The sequence below is a fragment of the Mustela putorius genome, unplaced genomic scaffold (genome assembly GCF_011764305.1).
Source record: "Mustela putorius furo isolate JIRA1106 unplaced genomic scaffold, ASM1176430v1.1 tig00000759_pilon_pilon_pilon, whole genome shotgun sequence".
NCBI classification, from domain to species: domain Eukaryota; kingdom Metazoa; phylum Chordata; class Mammalia; order Carnivora; family Mustelidae; genus Mustela; species Mustela putorius.
Window position 1 is genome coordinate 1,249,526 of NW_025421467.1, and position 19,666 is coordinate 1,269,191.

Consider the following 19,666-nt stretch of genomic DNA (forward strand, 5'->3'; position numbering starts at 1 on the left):
AAAGAAATGGGAAATGGCTATGGATATCAGTTTGTGAAGGAGAAATGACTCTACAAAATTAATTTAAGAACAAAAGGTCTGGAGAGATGGAAGCAGGATGCCTTTTTATTTTTTTTAGTTCATGACTTTTATTAACTTTATTATCTATCAAATATAGATTATTTAGGACCTGTCCACAACTAAATACTGAAAATCGTCGTTCATGCAGATTCCGAACTGCTGACTTGTTTCCTGGGCTCATTCTGCCAACAAGTCTGAAATTCATATTTCAGCGTTCAGAAGATGCCTTCCCCTATGAATTCTTGGTTTAACAATCACAAGTCCCTCGAGTATGCATTGCTGCTCTTTGCTACTGTAGTAGCAAAGTACTGTGGTTCTTTAAAAAGGCTGCAATAATAATAACAACCTTTGTAATGATCCCTGAACATAGGTCTTTGTAGAATATTGGAGGTACTTATTTATAAAATGCTTTCCAAATTCTAATAATTAATTAAAATTCATTTGTACTAAATTCAATATAATGAATAAAAATTATAACAGTGACAGGGAAATTGTGATGCCACCGACTAATCACTGTTTTCCTTTATTAGCCTGTGTAGAATATACATTTGGACTCAGGCTCAGGAATGACTAAATGTGCTGCAACTAACTGGCCTAGAGTTTACATCCATAAATGTGTTACTTTTTTTTTGCAAGCATGAAAATCCTTTTTTTTTTTGCTCTTATTTTCCATTTTAATTACCTGAAAACTTACTGTATCTTTATGATTATATAAATATTAACCACCCCCCCTTATAGACTGCTAGGAACTGAAAGTTAGCCATCATGTACATTGCATTCATCATGGTATCCTCAGTGCCTTACACAGTACATGGCTCATAGGAAGTCAAACATTTGCTGAATGGAAGAAGAACACCTGAATAAAGAAGCTATGAGTTGATTACTCTTGCTGTTTAATGAGGCAGATATATATTTGTAAGTGTGATTTATGTATATGTACACACACACACAAATACTAGCCTGGGTAGTATTCTTTCTTCCTATAAATTTTACAGTGTTTTAGTTGAAATTATGTATTTCCTTTCCTATTAACATATACAGAAGAATCATGATAGTCTTTTAACTGTTCATCCCTCCTCTGCCCAATTGCCATTGCTAACTGGCTCTATTTCTTTATATTCAGTGATACATTAAAAAATTTATATAACCATTAGCTCTTTTAGACACACACGCTTGGGACTCTTTTATTTGCAGTGTTTTGCCCCTGCTGAAAGGTTTTTCTGTTTTTCTGTTGGTTTTTGTCCTTGGATGGGACTATTTGGAATATGTCCTTTTGCCTTTTAGTTTTGGTTAAGCAAGAATCTATTCTTTTGTAGTTATTTTTCCCTTTTTTTTTTTTTTTGGTTATAACAATGTTTCAGAAGCTTCTGTTCTTTTTCAAAAACCATTTGATCATGAGGGAATTGGAATGTTACATTTCAAAAATTGAACACCTCATCCTGAGAAATGAAAAGCTTTGAAATGGAGGTATCCGATGTCCTTGCATTTAGACCAGAGCTCAGTCTGGACTGACTTGAAAGCTGAGACATCAAAAGTATATAATTTAACTGAGTTTTCTCAACCTCATCTTTAAGACACCTAAAATGCAAACTTCGCTCATCTGCCTCTTTTCAGTTCCAATATCTTGTTCAGTTTCTGAAACACAAGAATCAAGGTTCTATGGCAAATTATCAGTTAATTGAACCATGGTTATTGTAAAAATGAAGGGACAGACCAATAATATTAAAAATCAGAATAATTTGAACATTTTCAGCTTAATTTCCATCATTTGTTAATTTAAATAATTTATATTCAATATACTTTCTTCTCTGAATTATCCTATAATCAGTGTTTAATATTTTTTTATCCAATACATACCAGACAGTCTAATAGCCTTCTCCTATAGTGTCTAAGGAGCTATTTACATTGTTATTTAATTTAATTGACAGCGGAAAGTTTATAAAGCTTTTATTCAAAAAGTCTAATATGCTGTTTTTACATTTTAGTTATTTTTCTTTTGTTTTTGTTATGAAGGTTTTCTAATATCAACATATGACCACATGCTCTTCTTTAAAAAACAAAACATTTCATTATGTAAGTGGTATGCATTCAATGTAAAAATGTGCCCGGGAGATAATATTAATATATTTTAACAAAATGTGTTCATATCAAAAATCATGTTTTGTCTCTATTCCAATCAGAATAGGCACCTTCATGGTTTTTTTTTTTTTTTAATCAGCATTTCAGATCTTACCTATAAACTTTTCTTTATTCTTTTCTGAATGTCAGAAATGCTTATTTTCTTTCCCATTACATTAAAGTTAAGTTTTGCCTGGAAATGACACTTAAGTCCCTGCTTTTGTGAGAAGCATCTTTAACCAACCACTTCTTTTGATTTCAAATTGAATGTATTGTTTATACCACACTTTCTCCACATTTTAAACAGCAGATATTTTAAAGCAATTACTATCTTCTTCCAAAATTATAAACACTCTCAGGTGATTCTTGTGACTTGCCACCAAAATAGATACGCATAAAATTGCAAAAGCCTAGGGTTTATACAAAACAAGGCATTCGAATCACATAAAAAAAAAAAAAAAGCCTTAGAATCACACAAATGAATCCCTTTTGGTGACATAGGTAGAGAATAATGCAGATTGTTATACTTCAGTAATATTCACAGTATTGGTGAGTAATTTTGGTGCAATGTGGTGGACTCCAGGAAGAGTGACAATTTTACTGAAATGTAAGTGGCAGATAATGTAATTTAGGGCTACAGGAATGCACAAAGGGAGCAAAAGCTTTGTTGGGGTAGTAATTTTCTCTCTGGCTGTTCCTTCGGTCACTATTGCTTTCCACCCAAGCACTGGGCTGCTCATGGACAGGAGAAGCTTTCTAGATCTCAGCAGGGAGAGGGTCCTGCAGGAATGAGGGCTAAATAGAGCTGGCTGTTCTGGGCTGGGAGGTGCTGTTGTTCTGGCAAAGCTGAAGGGAAGAAAACTTTTCTGAAGATTCAGGTGTCCGGCTGAGATTTCAAGAAGGCCGTACCTTAGAGGCAAGGACCATTCCTAGATTAAGAAAGGCCGGATTGTAAGAGGAAGACCCAAACTGAGCAAGAACTGCCCTACCAAAAAATAAGACCAAATCATCTGGGGACCCAGGCTTCTTCCTTCCTGTGTCCCTTTTGTCTTCAACACTTGGCTCTCAAAGTCTTCATGTTTATTTGGATTAAGCAGCTGGAAGAAGAAAAATATGGGGCTTGCACAAGGGAGATCTTTAGGGAATCATGAAAGAAGTCCACATTATTTGGGTTCATGTTTCATTACTTAGAACTCAGGCTCATGTTCACAGGAAATACCATGAGAAACTGGAAATGTGGCCTGAGTATGAACCAGCAAGAAACAGATTTAAGTCTGGTGTGGAATTATACAATCTTTGAAACAACTTCTACGCATATTGAAGAGTGGAGGGTCTGTTGGCAGCTGGGGAAGAGAGAGAGAGTCTGGAAGGCATCCAAGGCTATGAAAACGAAATCTACTTAGGATCATCCACCTGCTCTCCTATCTAAGAGCAAGCCCACTGTGCTCAAGCATAGCCTTTCCCCTGTTTCCCTGTCACCCTCAGAGAAAATATTTCCAAAATCATATGAAGTTCCATTAAGTGATCTCAGTCTGGACACCACCATGCTTGCTCCAGAAAGTCCATTTTCTCCAAACCAGTGTATTAGCTGCCTTGGCACAAGTTTGCTGTAGGTCTGGATAGGTGGAACCAAAAGTATCTTTTGTAGGACATCACAAACAAGGAGAGGCCCCACTATCTAAAACGTTGCCTTTTCTGTGGCTACAGGTATGTAGGTGCCTAAAGCTTTGCCCATCCAAGCACACAATAATTCATATGTAGTTTCTTTAGATACTCAGTGGTCAGATGCTTATGGTCAGTTGAGAGTTTAGTATGTGAACTTATGTGAGTGATCCAAAATAAATAATGTGCATATCCATGGCAGATGAATGTAACGACAAACATTCCAGAAGGCATCCATGCCCGGTGGACTCTTGTGATATTATCAGTTAAGTTTACTGCTAAAGAATCTGACACACGTTCTCTCTCTGCTTCGCTCTTACTGGCACAGGAGCAAGATGGCGGTGGGGGGTGGTTGGATGGTAAGGAAGGGGAAGAAAGAATAAAAAAAGATCAAGCAGATGGAAATGAAAACATTACAGCAGGCCGTGTACAGGGCATAAACGGGCATTCCAGGTAAACTCAGGAAAATCCTCCTTTGTCTCTTGTTGATGGCAATGATCCCATTTGTGTGGAACACTGGAGTTCATTTAGATTAAGTGTCCTCCAGCTTGGTTTGTAAGCTCCTGAAGATCCTAAGAGCAGAGAACTGAGGGATGCCAGGGAGCTTATCCTGCGCTTTGAAGAGATTATCCCCCAAGTTCGCTGGCAGGCCTGCCGAAGGTGACCTGCCTGTTATCTCAGAACACTCCACACAGCAGAGATCATCAACACCATTATGGCCGGAACCGCCCGTAAATGCCTTTAAGCAGCTTTAGATAGAAGATATATGGCAGGGGCCTGGAGCAGAAAATTTCATCACCACAATTTCTCTGCTGGGCCCTTGTTTAGAAACATTGCTTACATCTTTTGGTTTGACAGGAAAACAGCAGCTGTTTTCTGCTCATGCGGCCATCTGTTCTTTATTGCTTATATTATTAACATTTACAAGGGCTAATTGGTATTTTGAAGTGACTAAGATGATTGATCAAGAAATACCCAACTATGTTTATCATAATGCCTGCTCTAAAACCACCGAGGGTAGCAGCAGTTACTTAATGTTACCTCAACTTCAACTATTACATTGGCCCACCTGACCAAATTCTCTCAGTTTTTGTCATTAGGGAGCAACATCAAAATATTTACTTTTTATTTTTTTTTAACTTAAATCTACTTAGCCAAATCATATCAACACCCATCTCTCTGCACCACATTGCTTACTTCCTAGTTTGCTCTCCTGTTATGATTCAAGCTCTGGAGCTTAGGAGCCATGCTTAGTTCTCTCTCTTTCTAGAGTAACCACCAATTCTGGCATTTCATAGTTTTCCAGCAAATGCTTGGAGAAGACCTATAAATAAAACATTGCAGAAACCACATTATTAATTGCTAATCCTTTTTTGGCACCTACAACAAGAGTATAAAGTATAAAGCTCATTATATACAGTGTGTCATTCCATCTTTACAATAACCCTTGTAGATAGGAACAGCTTTTTTATTCCTGTAAATCCCAGTTTATGCTTAGACCAAAGAAGCCACTCAATACATTTTTGTTGAGTAAACGTTCATAAGAATCCTCTAATGTAAGGCTCTATGAACATATCTATTCCACTAGGATTACATTAGGCATAAGAAAAAATAATTTGTTCAAGATCTGATGCTGCTAAACTGTAGATTTAAGATTTGGACCCAGGTTTCTCTGATTCTATAACCCATTTACCTTACTACTTTGATGTACTATAGCTTGTAGAGGAGGGAAAATACTAGATTCAGAGAGAAAGAAGGACACATATTATTAGGACACATACTATTATAATATTAAGACACATTATAAGGACACATAATATTATAATATTAGGACAAAACAATAATCATTCTAAAGCATTTATGATCTATATTGTAATACGGAATAATGGAATTCATAATCAAGTATAAAGTAAATAAGTGGTGGCCCGTCAGTAGTGAAATGCACCATAATTATGCTCTTGGATAGAAGAGAAAACTAATGGAAAAGAAGGTATTAAATCGAACCTTGAATAGAATCAAAGACATATAGATATAAAAAAGCCATGCTTAGCTATGCGATCACAGAGGAAATGTTACAGATGTATAGTTTTTCTTGGTGTGATCAGAGTAGAGAGAGTGTGAGAGCAGAGGACAGGATGGAAGAACGAAGTTAGTATCAGGTGCATTCAGAGTACTGAGGAAGTGCCTCAGATTCTAAGCTAAAGAATTGCTCATTCTTCTATAAATGATTAAGGGACTTTGAAAAAAAAAAAAAAAAGGAGTAAAAGACATCTGATCTCTGATTTACTAGGTCTGTGAGGGTTACCTTGGAGGAAAAGAGATGAGAAGAGTCCATTAAGGGACCACTGCGAAGTGTAGGTACGCAATGACAAAGAGTCAACTACATAAATAGCAGTAAGGAAGGAAATAATGGAGTAGTATAAACTACATTGCAGACTAAGGGTCCAAACGATTTTAGCAACAGATGAGTCTGGTGCCCAGGGTGAGGGAGTGGGAGCAAAGGAAGAAGTCATAATGAATTCTGCAGTTTGTTGTGTCATATAAAGCCTTGAGCCACTTCATTGGAATTGATTTAGGGCATAGTCTCATCAGAGAACCATACTGCAACCACAGTAACAATATTTATTATTGGAATGCATTTATATGATACCTGATTCCAAAGGTTATATGATAACCCATACTAACAAGAATAAGCTTTGTGTTTTAAAAAGTAAGACAATTATTCATTTCTTGTCAGTAAGGGCAGGCTCAATTTATGTATCTCTTTCTTCTTAAAGAAATTGTATGTTCTTTTTGCTTCGTTACTAATACCAGTTGCCTGATAGCTAATAAATAATAACCTGGCATTCAGTAATCTGGAAACTACCAATATCCAATGGATAGACTGAGGAAACAAAGCAGTTGGAAAAGAGGCTAAAGTCAGGTGTTTCTGGTCAGATAATACATAAAGGAATCAAAGAAGAGATACAAGTGTGCTCTGGCATATTGTTTATGAAACTCAGGGTTACATAATTTTCATAAGTTTTCAATTGGCCACAGTATCTCTCTAGGTAGCCCACAAAAAGAGGAAGGCATAGCTTAAAAATTACTCTTCCTAAAGAAAAATAGGATATGGCTCTAAGTTCCTTGATTCATGTTTTAATTTTAATCTAAATTTATTTGTAGTGATTGCTAATTACTCAATCATTTGAGTAGTATTTATGGTATAAGACCAGTGATTTTTTTTTTTCTAACACAGTTTGTTCTGGTTTTAACTGGTCAAGGTATTTTATGTTTCTTATGGTGAATAAAAATTCCTTGCTGTATTCTTCCTATTTTGAAATCACAGTTTTTATTTTTATTGCTATTATTATACTCTGATATGTATGCTATCTCATCATATGTACACATATATGTATATATGGGTTTACAATATAGAACATGCATTATATAATAAATAACAACATAACATTTGTGCATATATTATACATACATACATATATATGTATATATATAATAAAGTGTGTACATAGTATATATGCAAACTCAATGACATTCATGATTACAATCTTCCAACCCAGAAATTTGGCCTCTTAAGGGAGGCTTAACCACAATTTCTTTTCAGATCACTTAAGGCACCTAAGGAATTTGGGTGAAGAATAGTGCAAACTTTATGCTTTTATTAATTTTACCTGGATGTGGCTCATTCTCAGCTTGTTTTTGAATATGTATATCTTTAAAATAATGTATTTGTAAAAATATTGAGAAAAAATTTTCCCCAAATTAAAAAAATTACCAAACCTCTACTTCAATCTTAACTTGGTTCATTTTGTGCATTTGTTAAAATTTTTTAACAAATGGTGTATTAACTGCTTTTTTGTTGGTATCAAAGAGTTAATATACTTACTACAGTACTGATAAACCTCCAACCCCAAAACTTAGACTAGTGCGAAAATTGCACTAGAATTAGGGTACAAGGTCAACATAGGAGCTGTCAAAAATCAGATATAGAATACTATCTCACAACAAAGTAATGACATTGTTCTTGTTTCTATGAAACATCTGTGACTAGCCTATAAGCCAGTGTACATGTGTGTTACACACAAAAACATACAGTTCTTCATCTTCCCCATGTAAGAAAAAATAGTTATTTGGGAGGAGTTGACTATCCACTGGAGAAGAGTATTTGTTGAAAGTTTTGAGTTTTGTTTTTTGTTTTGTTTTGTTTTGTTTTTTAAAGATTTTATTTATTTATTTGGCAGAGATCACAAGTAGACAGAGAGGCAGGCAGAAAGAGAGAGGGAAGCAGGCTCCCTGCTGAGCAGAGAGCCCTATGCGGGGCCTGATCCCAGGACCCAGGGATCATGACCTGAGCCGAAGGCAGAGGCTTTAACCCACTGAGCCACCCAGGCACCCCAGTTTTGAGGGTTTTATCTATGTAAAGATGCATTCATAGTTCTTGAGCTTTTTCTGGGTATTGTGTTTACTTTGCAAAAAAATTATAAACGATGTAAAAATAGGTCAAATGTTAGGGATAATAATTTGTGTGCATTTTTTGCAAACATATGATTATAGTAACCATTATGTTACCTTCCATCAACCCCTATAGGATTGGGGAAGTGATGGGGGGAATATAAGGGTAACATTTTAGTCCTTGGACCTATTTGAAAAGAATTCTTTAGATCCCATTTTTTTTATTCTAATCATTTACACAAGGTTATGAATTTTTTATTTGCTGAAAATATATGTTCCAAGAGTAGCATTTAAATGGAGACAGTGTGAAAACAGAAAATATATCAGTAACTCCAAATTGAGGATGCTTTATGATGTAAAATGTAGAGATGAGATTGCTCATGTTCAGTTAAGCAAAGACAATGAGTGTAATCAGCAACATGTGCTGTGCTGAGCTACCTCTCAAAATAAACTAGGAGCATTTTTTTCCATGTGTAATTACTGCTGATAATTAAGTTACATTCAAGGATTCTTCCTGAATTTTATATGGTTTTCAGTAAATAGTAGCCATTCTAAAATTTAAATAAAATTATACATAATTGAGTTTTTCTTAGATATTAGGGCAAAAAATATGTTCAGTTTTAATTTTCATAAAAGCTGAGGATCAGATACAGATTAGATCTGGAAAATCTGCTCGTTCTGTATTTATGACTAATTGTAGTAGTTGAAAGACGAGATGGAACAGGAAGACATTCTTTTTTTTTTTAATTTTTTATAAACATGTAATATATTTCTATCCCCAGGGGTACAGGTCTGTGAATCGCCAGGTTTACACACTTCACAGCACTCACCAAAGCACATATCCTCCCCAATGTCCATAACCCCACCCCCCTTCTCCCAACGCCCCTCCCGGAAGACATTCTTAATATAAATAAATATATTATAAGAAACAGAAAAGAAACAAAAATTCCCACGTAATACGTGTGGAAAAAGTTATCTAAGTGGTTGCCCAGGAAGAATTGCTTCTTTGCTCTATTGCCCTTCCTTATTTTTGTAGGACAAGTTTTTCTTAAGCATACACACAAATAGAGATATTAAACCTATTTTTACATCTCTCATCTGCAATGTATTTTTTCTTTCTTTCTTTTTTTTTTTTTTTTACTTTTCTTGTCATCATGAGAAGAGAATATCCAGTGGAGTAGAAAGAGCAGCAAATCTGAAAATAGAATTTCTGAGTTTGAATTGTGGCTTTGCTCTTTAAAAGTTATATGTTCCTGGAAAAGACATTAAATTACTGGATCTCTTTGCTCGATGTATATAGATTAGGTAATTTCTAATACCCCTACTAAAAAAGTTTATTAACATTATCGAGTGATTTTTCTGGAGAATTTAAAGCAAAAAGAAAATATCTGACTCATGGAAGATTTTTAATGGAGGACAGTTTAAGGGTAGAAAAAGCAAATCAAAATTGGCTACCTAACCACAGGCATGATCCAGAATGTACCAGGGACTTTAAATCAGCCTTCCTGTATTCCCAAGCATCCCTTACCACCATGGAGGAAAGCCCAAATGGCCCCAAAAGACCTCTTTTATCTATAGCCAATTATGTGCAACTGAATTCTTCTTTCTTTCCTTCAATAAAAAATGACTGAACTTCTCTTCTTCTCCTGATCATATAAATCCATATTTCAACCCAGTCAGAGGTAATATCTAACTTATATAAAAACATTTTAATAATCCATTTATTATTTTTAATGAAAGATAACATAGCCTACCTACAAACAATCTTCTAAAAAACAGGTATAATATTCTAAATGTAATATAAGAAAGAGAAATAAAATTTATATAAAATATTCAGAAATAATAGTTTCTATTTTTTATCTTTTTTATAACCCCAGTTTATAGTAAGGGAAGCTTCAGAAATGCACTGTTGTTGTCTGATTGAGAATATTTTAATAATATTATCTTTTATTTAAAAGTTTGTATTTAACATAGGTCTTAAAAGTTAGAACTCATCTGTGAAACTTGGGCTCCAATTAGCTTTCTCAATGGTAGATTTTAATTACTTTGCCAACCTCTCAAATAATTGACCTATTGAAATGGTCTACTTCTTTGATTAATTGTGTTCTTTGGGACTATTAAATAACTTTCTCTTTTTTTCAAATCATTCATGATAAATTTTCATGTTTTATAATCTTTGTCTTCATCATATCTCTAATCATGTGTCTTTTCATTCTCAATCATGTTCTGTATATTTTTGCTTTGTTTTCTTTTTTCCTTAAATCAAGCCAATGTGTTTGGCATATTTAATTACTCATTTTAAAGAACCAGCTTTTGCATTATTATTAGTAGTAGCAGCAGCATTTTTAAAGTGAGTTTAGTTATACAGACTCCACAGCTGCACTACCAGTTTTTCAAACCTGACTGTTCACCTATTGTGCGACTGTAGGCAAGATACTCAATCACTCTGCATCTGAATCTTTTTGCTCTCTTCCCAGAAACCCTCAGTTCAAAGCTTTCTTCTTAAAAAAGCCATGTATCACAAATCATAGGAAGTGACTAACGTATACCAGTGCAATTTGCAATGGTGGATTTTGTTTATTCTTTTTACACTTGTTTCAAATCCTGATAAATCTTGGAACTGTTCCATGAATGATTCACCTGTAAAAATAATTGTACCCTCAGGTCTCTTTCATCTACAAAGTCAATAAAAATAAAATAAAAATGCTGGGAAATGTGATCTGATCCAAGAGATGCTTTTTATCTCCTGGAAAGCTGCGTGGATGTGCTCTTCCAAGTTGTGTGTGCCTTAATAAAAAGGGAGTCCTCTATGACTTTGTACATTGCGCTGCAGCATCTGGTGAGGATAGTCTTGTGTAGTGCATGTCTAAAAGGACTTTGGGGGAAAAATGAGGTAAATTATACAGAATAGAACATCTTTTATTATTCCTATCATTGCAGAAATTTCCATTGGATATTTCTGGTTTTAATATTATCAAATGTAGTAAAAAGTTGGTCATTAGAGTTACATATGCTATATAATATTATGTTATTTAAAATTGTATATAGACAGCCTTAGGATTACTTAATTGTCTCATAAACAAACATGATGACATGATGACATAATTTAAAACTTTTAAGAACCAGACCAGTCATTTAGCATTGTCATAACCATTTTGCTATAAGGGTATACCTTATAATCTAAATAAATAAAAGGTTAGTGAATTAGAAATCAGGTAATGTTTTAAAAATCATTATGTTGTCTCTGTTGTATAAGAGCTCCACAAATCCTATGGAGTGGATCTTGTCTGAAGTGTAGTGCTCATGTTTTTAGGTAACAAGTGCACACATGTGTTATGAAGGATAAAGAATGGGACTTGTATTTTCCATAGAGGAAAATAGAATATCTTCATGAATGGAAGATATGAGACAGCCCAAAGACAAAACCAGGAATATTTATATAACATACTGTTAATTTTGTGTTCTATTTTGAAAAATACTTAAGAGAAGGACCAACAGTTTTGGAAAAGTAAGAGGAAGATGACAAAGGTTCATCACTGCCATTAAAACAAACTTGACTTGAAAAATGGAATACCTTTAAGGAGAGTTGCCCTCTGATTGGTCTTCTAGGTTGAATACTCTTCAAAATGTACTTCCAGATAAATAAATGAGCTCCTGATCTGGGATTTTGTATTGAAAGGCAATGATTTTGATGGTTTTGACAGAGTGGAGGGAGAGCCATTGTTTATGAAAATATTTGGTCAACAGAATAGGGGAGGATATTAATCTCCCTGCTTGTTAAGGCAGTGTTTGAAGAAACTAGATAAGAATATAGAGTGATTAGAACATGGTGTGAAATGTCTCTTTAAGTGAAAATATTATTTGTCACAATCCACTGTCTATTCAGTAACTTTTAGTGGTAATGCTTAAAGGGTCTAAATGTGTTAAAGCTCTGGGATCTATGGAAAGGCATACATCTTCTGTCAAGATCAGAGACGCTCAGCATTGGTTTCATATTAGAATTACCTGTGGAGCTTTTAAAACTGCTGTTGCGAAGGGCTTACCCACACATATTAAATCAGAAGCTCTAGGGATGAAGCCCATAAAATGGTAGTTTTACAAAGCTCCCCAGGTGATTCTAATGGGCAGCTAGATTTGAGAACTTCTGACTTAGATTAAAGGACTTAAAATTTTCTTTTTAGTTTTCAATTTTTTATGAGATATCACACCTTATTCACCAAAAGAGAGGTTTTTAATTTTTTAAAAATAATTTTAATGTTGCATCTAGTTTGTGGTAAATGTACTTTAAAACAACATAATATTTATGTATGTTATTTAGAAAATATAAAATATAATCTAACATTTACAATCAATGAGAAGCATCTCCTTCTAGACCCAATTATCTAATTTTTCTTGGTAATTAATAACAGCTTAGGAGCTTCAGCAATCAGACATTTCAGAAAATCACTGTATTCTGGATTTCATGTCACTACTTTTAGAAAAAGCTTCACCTTGCCCCTAAGCAAGGAATCACAGCTTAAATTTGTCATTTAACTAATTGCTACTTAAGCCATTTGAATTGAGTTGTCCTTACCCAATTATAATTCAGGTAATGAGATTGTCGACTCCACAATCCTCTTTTTCTTCACACTCCTTTTTTCCTTAGCATTCCATCTAATTTGGAAGAATATAAGAAATAACTGACTTTAGCTTCCTGTTACTTCAAGGGTTACTGAACCACAAATCTGGGGTAAAAATAAAGCTAGATCTAGCGGCAGACCCAGTCTTCCATGGTTCTCAAATCATAGCTAGGTCTTAATTGCAGTTAGGTTTTTCTATTTCCCTATTTAACACTTGTTTCAAATGGCCATCTTTAACTGAAATTTACATAGTATAACACTCTACGGTTTATACATTGCTTTTTACTTGGATGTTCAGTTCATAATCTATGATAACCTTAAAAATTAGGTACTATCTTCCATTTCTAAGATACAGTGGAATTTAGAGAGATTAAATTTTTTACTTAAATTCTCACAGTTAATAATGGCAGTGTTGGGACTTGGATATGATATTCTTTTTTTTTTTTAAGATTTTATTTGTTTACTTGACAGACAGAGATCACAAGTAGGCAGAGAGGCAGGTGGAAAGAGAGGAGGAGGAAGCAGGCTCCCTGCCAAGCAGAAAGCCCCAGGCAGGACTTGATCCCAGGACCCTGAGATCATGACCTGAGCCAAAAACAGAGGCTCCCCTAGATGATATTCTAAACCTAAGGCCACGTGATTTTTCTAGAATGTCATGCAATGACTTTTTTTTTTTTTTACATCCACAGATATATTCTACAACTTTCTGATTTTTCATGATGAGAAAATAGAAGTCATTTACTGTATGTTTAACTACATAATAGAACCATTTTTCCCATAGTAAAGGAACCTACTTTTTCTTCCTTATATCTCAATAAGTATTGTATTATATATTCTGTGTTTATAACACAGGGAAGTAACTACTACATGTGCAATACCCAAATATGTAAGGAACAATACAGAGAACAAATTAGGATTTAAATTTGGAATCTAAGTACCCATGAAATTCGCTTTGTAGATTAACAGAATTAAAGCAGGTTGAAAATTTCTAAGTTTAAAGCCTACTTACTAGATCCATTATTACTAACTTCAAAAGAATATTAACCTTTGGGAGGATTTTCTATTTCATGGAGAGAGTTTTCTTTGCAGCTTTAGATGGGGATGATTTCTTCAGAGAATTCTCATCTTAGAATGACAAAAGTGTGTGTGACAATGCTTTCTGATTTATGTTTGGAAGATTTTGAGATTGGTGAATAGGTGTTGAATTTATTCATATAAATTCTAACAATCTCAATTATTTTTTGTATGACATTCTTTCATTATTCCTGAGTTTGAAATCTATGTTCTCTACTCAGCTTTAGACTTTTATTTCTAATTATACACTGACACTGGGTATCTCGCAAGCATCACAAAATCAGCATGCCTCAAACTAAAGTACTCTTCTGTTACTCACTTACTCACCCTTTACTAAAAACAAATACCACTCCTGTATTTGAATTCCTTATCTTGGTGAGTCACATTACCATTCACAGGGAATATCCCAACTATGAACTTATCATCCTAATTCCTTCACCATTTTTACTTTAGAAAGTTATAATTTTCACTTGTTAAGTCCTAATATACTTACCATTTAAATCCCTCTTGAGAAATATCTTCTTGTTAGTATAACTCCTGCCATTGTCTGTGCTCAGGTGTTCATCTGTGTTCAATTGGATGGACAATTGCCTCACCTACCAGATTGCCATTCTTCCTCTAGGTCCTCCTCACTTAATTACAAACTGTACAACTACTGAAACTCTTCTGAGTCCCTTCCTTTGTTATGTTCATAAAAATGTTTGCTATTCTTTTAGGGTTAAATTCAACATGAAAGTTCCTAACTATCCATCTAATTGAGCTGCTCTCCCATCATACAAATTCCATGAACAAGCTGTGAAACTTTCCCCCTCATTCCTTTCCCTAATGGCTTGATGCAACTTGTCATGAATGTCACTTCCTCAGTGAGGCTGTCCCTGAACACCTACACTAGAGTAGTCTCTTGGTCACTTTCTATCATGTCCTCTTATTTTAATTACAGGCACAACACTCATAACTAATTTTTCCTTCGTATGTTCAGTATCTGCCCTTATTGGAATGAAAACTAGACTTCGTATGGCTTGTTTGCCACTCCGTTTCTAGAGTATAAATCTCTGGTTGAAACATAAATGTCAGTTAAGTATTTGTTGTGTGAATTTCATTTTTCTTCTGGGGATAGTCTTTCTTCTTTTCCTTGTGGGGGGACATCTTGCTAATCCTTTAAGACATATTCCAAATGTTACCTTTTTCTTGATAACCTTGCCAGGAAGTGTTAATTGGCCTTTTTCTTCTGCTCTCTTAGCCCTTGGCACATTCCTCTATTATAAGTCTTATCAATTTCTATTATTTTGTGTGTCTGTCTTCCCCAGTAAACTCTGAACTTTTCAAGAATCCAAGGTATGAGTTGTCCATTGACAGTGACTGTTGGTGTCTATTTCTGTGAGTTTTCATGAGAGATGCAGTATGTTGAGGAAATATTTTTTTTTATATAGCTCAGTGAGAAAGTATGGATCTTTTCATAATGATAATTTTAATAATACCTTTCTTAATTTTGTTAACCATTATGAGATCATTATGTAGCAAATACAAAGGACAGTCATTGAATATAAAAATAAAGTTTCCTACGTTTTTAGAGAAGAGGTTAAAAAGAACACAGATAAGTACAAAATGATACTAATCTAAGTTAATAAAAAGACTTTTTATTTATTTCTTTTAAGATTTTATTTATTTATTTCACAGAGAGAGAGCACGAACTGGGTGGGGTGACACGCAGAGGGAGGAGTAGTAGGCTCCCCACTGAGCAGGGAGCCAAGTGTGGGACTTGATCCCAGGATTCTGAGATCATGACCTGAGCCAAAGGCAGATGCTTTCCTGACTGAACCACCCAGATGCCCCATAAAGAGACTGTTAAAAAATAAGTTAATAAAGTATTGTTGACTTCAAGACCAATAGTTTTCATGTGTACTGTTTTTAGAATGTATAAGTATTCATAAATAAATATATTTAAATCATATAAGTTTTAGAATTTTACAGGACTTATTAGGTGTTTGTAGGCCTAGGTTCCCTTAAACAAACAAACAAATAAATCTGAAGCAAGGCTTAAGTGCTAATATTTTATTGGATGGTGCAAAACCAGAGCAGGTAAAGTGGAGAAAAAGACAAATGAAGCAGGGAATGACGAGAAATAAATACAATACAATATAATACAATACAATACATTATATTACCTACTTGCTATTGTTTTATGATGAGCTGTAGAGAACGAACAACTAGCTGCTTGGCATGTAAATCTATTAGGCTACCTGGGGAATCTCCAGTAAGTTGGTTTTGAAAACATTGCCTCAGAATAGTCTATCAGCACAAGAAAGGGAGATGGGATAAATCATACAGAGAGGGGAGCTAGCATGTATCTGCTGGTGTGTTCTATCTCTCATCTCCCTTTGGTCTAATTTCCCATTTGGGGAGAGTTAACTCCCCCACTTCTTCAGTTGATATCAACCTTGATCCTTTGGCCGCTTCTGGGGAGGCCAGACTCCATGCCTTAAAATATGGTGCTTCATTCTGCTTTTAAGTAGTAGGAAGAGAGATCCTATCCCACACAAAGTGTAGGCTGAAACTTGGTTAATGGTTCAGATGAAGTTAATAGGGCCCCAAAGGTGACTGAAATATAACAAGTACCAGGATGAAGGGAGTGGGAGAGAGCAAAAGAATCTGAAAAGATACATATGGCCTATAATCCACCCCTTGACTTCTCTGGATCCTTTCATGTTGCCCCATTGTGTGCCTTCAGCAATATAATATGAAGCTAACCAGCCCCAGAATCTTCTTGAGTAGTGGACAGTCATGATCTCATAGACTAAAGACAAATATAAATAAAACAAGTTACAATTCTTGTTGATGTCTCCAGTCTTTGGACTATGACTACTCCATCTCACTTCCGGGACACCCAAATTAAATTTCCTTTATCATAGTCCAGCACGTTACTGCCCTAGATTACTCCCTGGTGAGTGACCCAGAATTTCATCACTGATAGTATGAACAGATTCTGTTTGTTTGTTTGTTTGTTTAGGGTATGGTTGTGATTGACGGCTATCACTGGACAAAGACAGACACAGGGAAGTCCCTGGGTCTTAATCTCTGAATCTTACTACTGCTTGTTTTCTTAAGAACTTCTTTTTGACATCGGGCCTTTGACTGGTCCCTGCCTTTCTCCAATTCTATTTCATGTTTCAGTGTCACCCTACCTTTTTCCTAGCCTAGCTTTTTCAGCACTGCTAAAAGATCAACTCTTTCTTAACTCAGGGACCTTGGACCTCTTAACTTATGGGGACACTCGGTGTTCTTGTTTAAAGACTATAGAAAGAAATGTGGGAGATAGGTTTTCATGAAGATGGTTTTGTGTGGATCATGTGGTGAAGAAGAGTAGGCCCTGCCTCTGTTGTCACTTGGCTTTCAGTGTACTATGTCACCAAGATTGAAAAAGTAGGAGGGAGATTGTGCAAGATTGTGGAAAGAGGTTATAGAATGATACTATTGGAGAGTAGGAAGGCAGGTGTAGTTTACAAATATATTGGGTTTGCTGAGGGCATGTTGAATATCTATTTGGAATTTCTGACCAAAAATTTCAAGCAAAACCAATCAACTTTACCAGATTGTTTGTGCTAAATTATTCAGGTCCATGGGTGCAGGCAAAAGTAAATGGTTGAGTTTGTCCAGGGAAAGCAAAATCAAAGAGAAAAATGCTAAGAGAGGTAAGGCTTTATATAAAGTGGTGAATTTAAATGATGAGTTGTGGCATCTAAACTGGACAAAGAGGAGTGAAGCCAAGAGCTGATGTCAGTGAGAAATGAAACAGAGTAATGTCTTGGGGATTTTGAAAAGGTGAAGATTTATACCAGTGAGTTAAAAATACTACAGATACTTACCAGAGAAAGAGAGTAGCTGTTTGTCAAGGTTTCAGTGGAGGTCTCAATTTCAGGTGATGACAAAATTGATTATTCACAAAGGCAATGTATACCTGTGGTGACATGAAAGAGAATCTCAGTGGAGATGATGTCAAGCACCTAAGAGACTTAGATATTAAATGGTTAATCTATGTACATATTGAAGTCATTGACAATAATGGCAAGAATTGGCTAGAGAACTGGGGAGAAACAAGGAAAAAAAAACTAGCAAGGATAGCGATGAGGAGTCTATGTGAAGAAAGAGGAAAACAGTGACATAGTTGGATGGCCTGAGTGTCAAACAATTGAATTTTCTTTATTCTGGAAATTTACTGTAAAGTCACACCCTATCTTTAGAAAACTGCAGGTGAAATGTTTCCTCAGGGAAAAGTTCTTTTGTTGTGATATTCTACCTTATAAAAAATACCTGACATTTCTAAAGTGATTTTGAAAGAGTGAAGTCATTACTTTCTATTTGTTATTAAATCTATTAACTTAATTTCCTCATTTTATTAATATAATTTTCCCAAATGTCATTTTAATGGAAAATTAATGTCAGTTTCTGCCAATTTTACTAACAAATTATCTATAAATCAAATTTTAGTGTTACAAATAAAACACTGAAAATATATAGAATACTTTATTGGTTTAATTGTTATACTACAAACATAAATGCTTTTTCTACCTCTGTGACATTTTACAAATCAAAGGAATACTCCATTGAAGTCAAAGGACTTAGATAAAATCTTGCTTATATTGATTACTCTTTAACCTTGGGTAGGTAACTTCCATGCCAGGATTTCCACTCCTGCAAAATAGAATACTTGTTCTATCTAAAACTTATGGGCTTGTGATGTTGGGTTGGGAATATAGCGATCAGGGTGAAGTCCCCTTTCAGTAAGTTGACCATGAAATGTGTTATTATGTAAATGAGTTACTCTGTTTTTTCATGCCATCCAAAACACAAACAAAAACATGGCACGTATGCTTCAGTGGACTCACATGCTGTAGTTGAGGAACACATAGGAGGATAATGTCCGAGAATTCTTCATTCCTATGTGAAAAGGCCAATGGCTACATCATTAGCTTTGTAATGAAGCCATGTTGCTGCCCTTAGTAGAATTTCTTTATGGGATTTTAACATCTCCTGTTCAAGAGACACAGCTTCCTCAGGGAATGACGCTGACATCACAATGGCATTTATGTGTTTTGGATTTTGATGTGTTTTGGATTATTGCCGTGTTTGGATCTTATCTTGTCATTTCACATGTTTCTATTGTGCTAGCTATGCATAGGAAAATGACCATGTGTCTTAATAGGATAGCCACATGTGGCTATTACTTTAAAGTCATGAAACCAAATGTTGAATATCAAGGCACAGCTATTACTTACTGCTTTGGCACTGACCGGGCCTTGACGTCCTGTGACTGCTTTGTCAACCACTGAAGGGCGGCATGCTAGCTTTCACTAATTTGTTCTTTCTTCTCTTAATGTTATGAGAGTTAGCAAAGATACCTATGGCTTCCCTGGCAACTGCCAATGTCATTCCAATAGACAATTGTTTTTTAGCACTAAAAATCTGACCAAAATGAAGTAAAATGTTAGTGAAATGGCCCATGAGCATGTGCATTTGGGGGATTATAACTACACAGGTAATTTATATCTTCAGCTATTCTCCCCTTTTACTCCTTTTTTTCTTGAATCATCCAGATGAACAAGGGCTTACATTCATCCTAAATGAGACCTTTTGTATCTGACCCATTAAACACCCTGATTGAAATACACCCATTGTCGATAACA

At 35.1% G+C, this 19,666-nt stretch overlaps 1 long non-coding RNA gene across 2 annotated transcripts; it reads right to left on the reverse strand.

Annotated features, from left to right (window-relative positions):
* Window positions 1-4,807: 4,807 nt before the first annotated feature.
* LOC101681963 lies at window positions 4,808-19,016 on the reverse strand. 2 transcript variants are annotated; one of them, XR_200541.3, is made up of 4 exons: window positions 18,869-19,016; window positions 17,849-17,940; window positions 12,866-12,945; window positions 4,808-5,164 (listed from the first exon to the last, which is right to left on the reverse strand). It is a non-coding gene; the product is annotated as an uncharacterized LOC101681963 (long non-coding RNA). The 2 variants fall into 2 exon arrangements; XR_001181953.1 differs by lacking the exon at window positions 4,808-5,164 and adding an exon at window positions 10,865-10,932.
* Window positions 19,017-19,666: the final 650 nt, after the last annotated feature.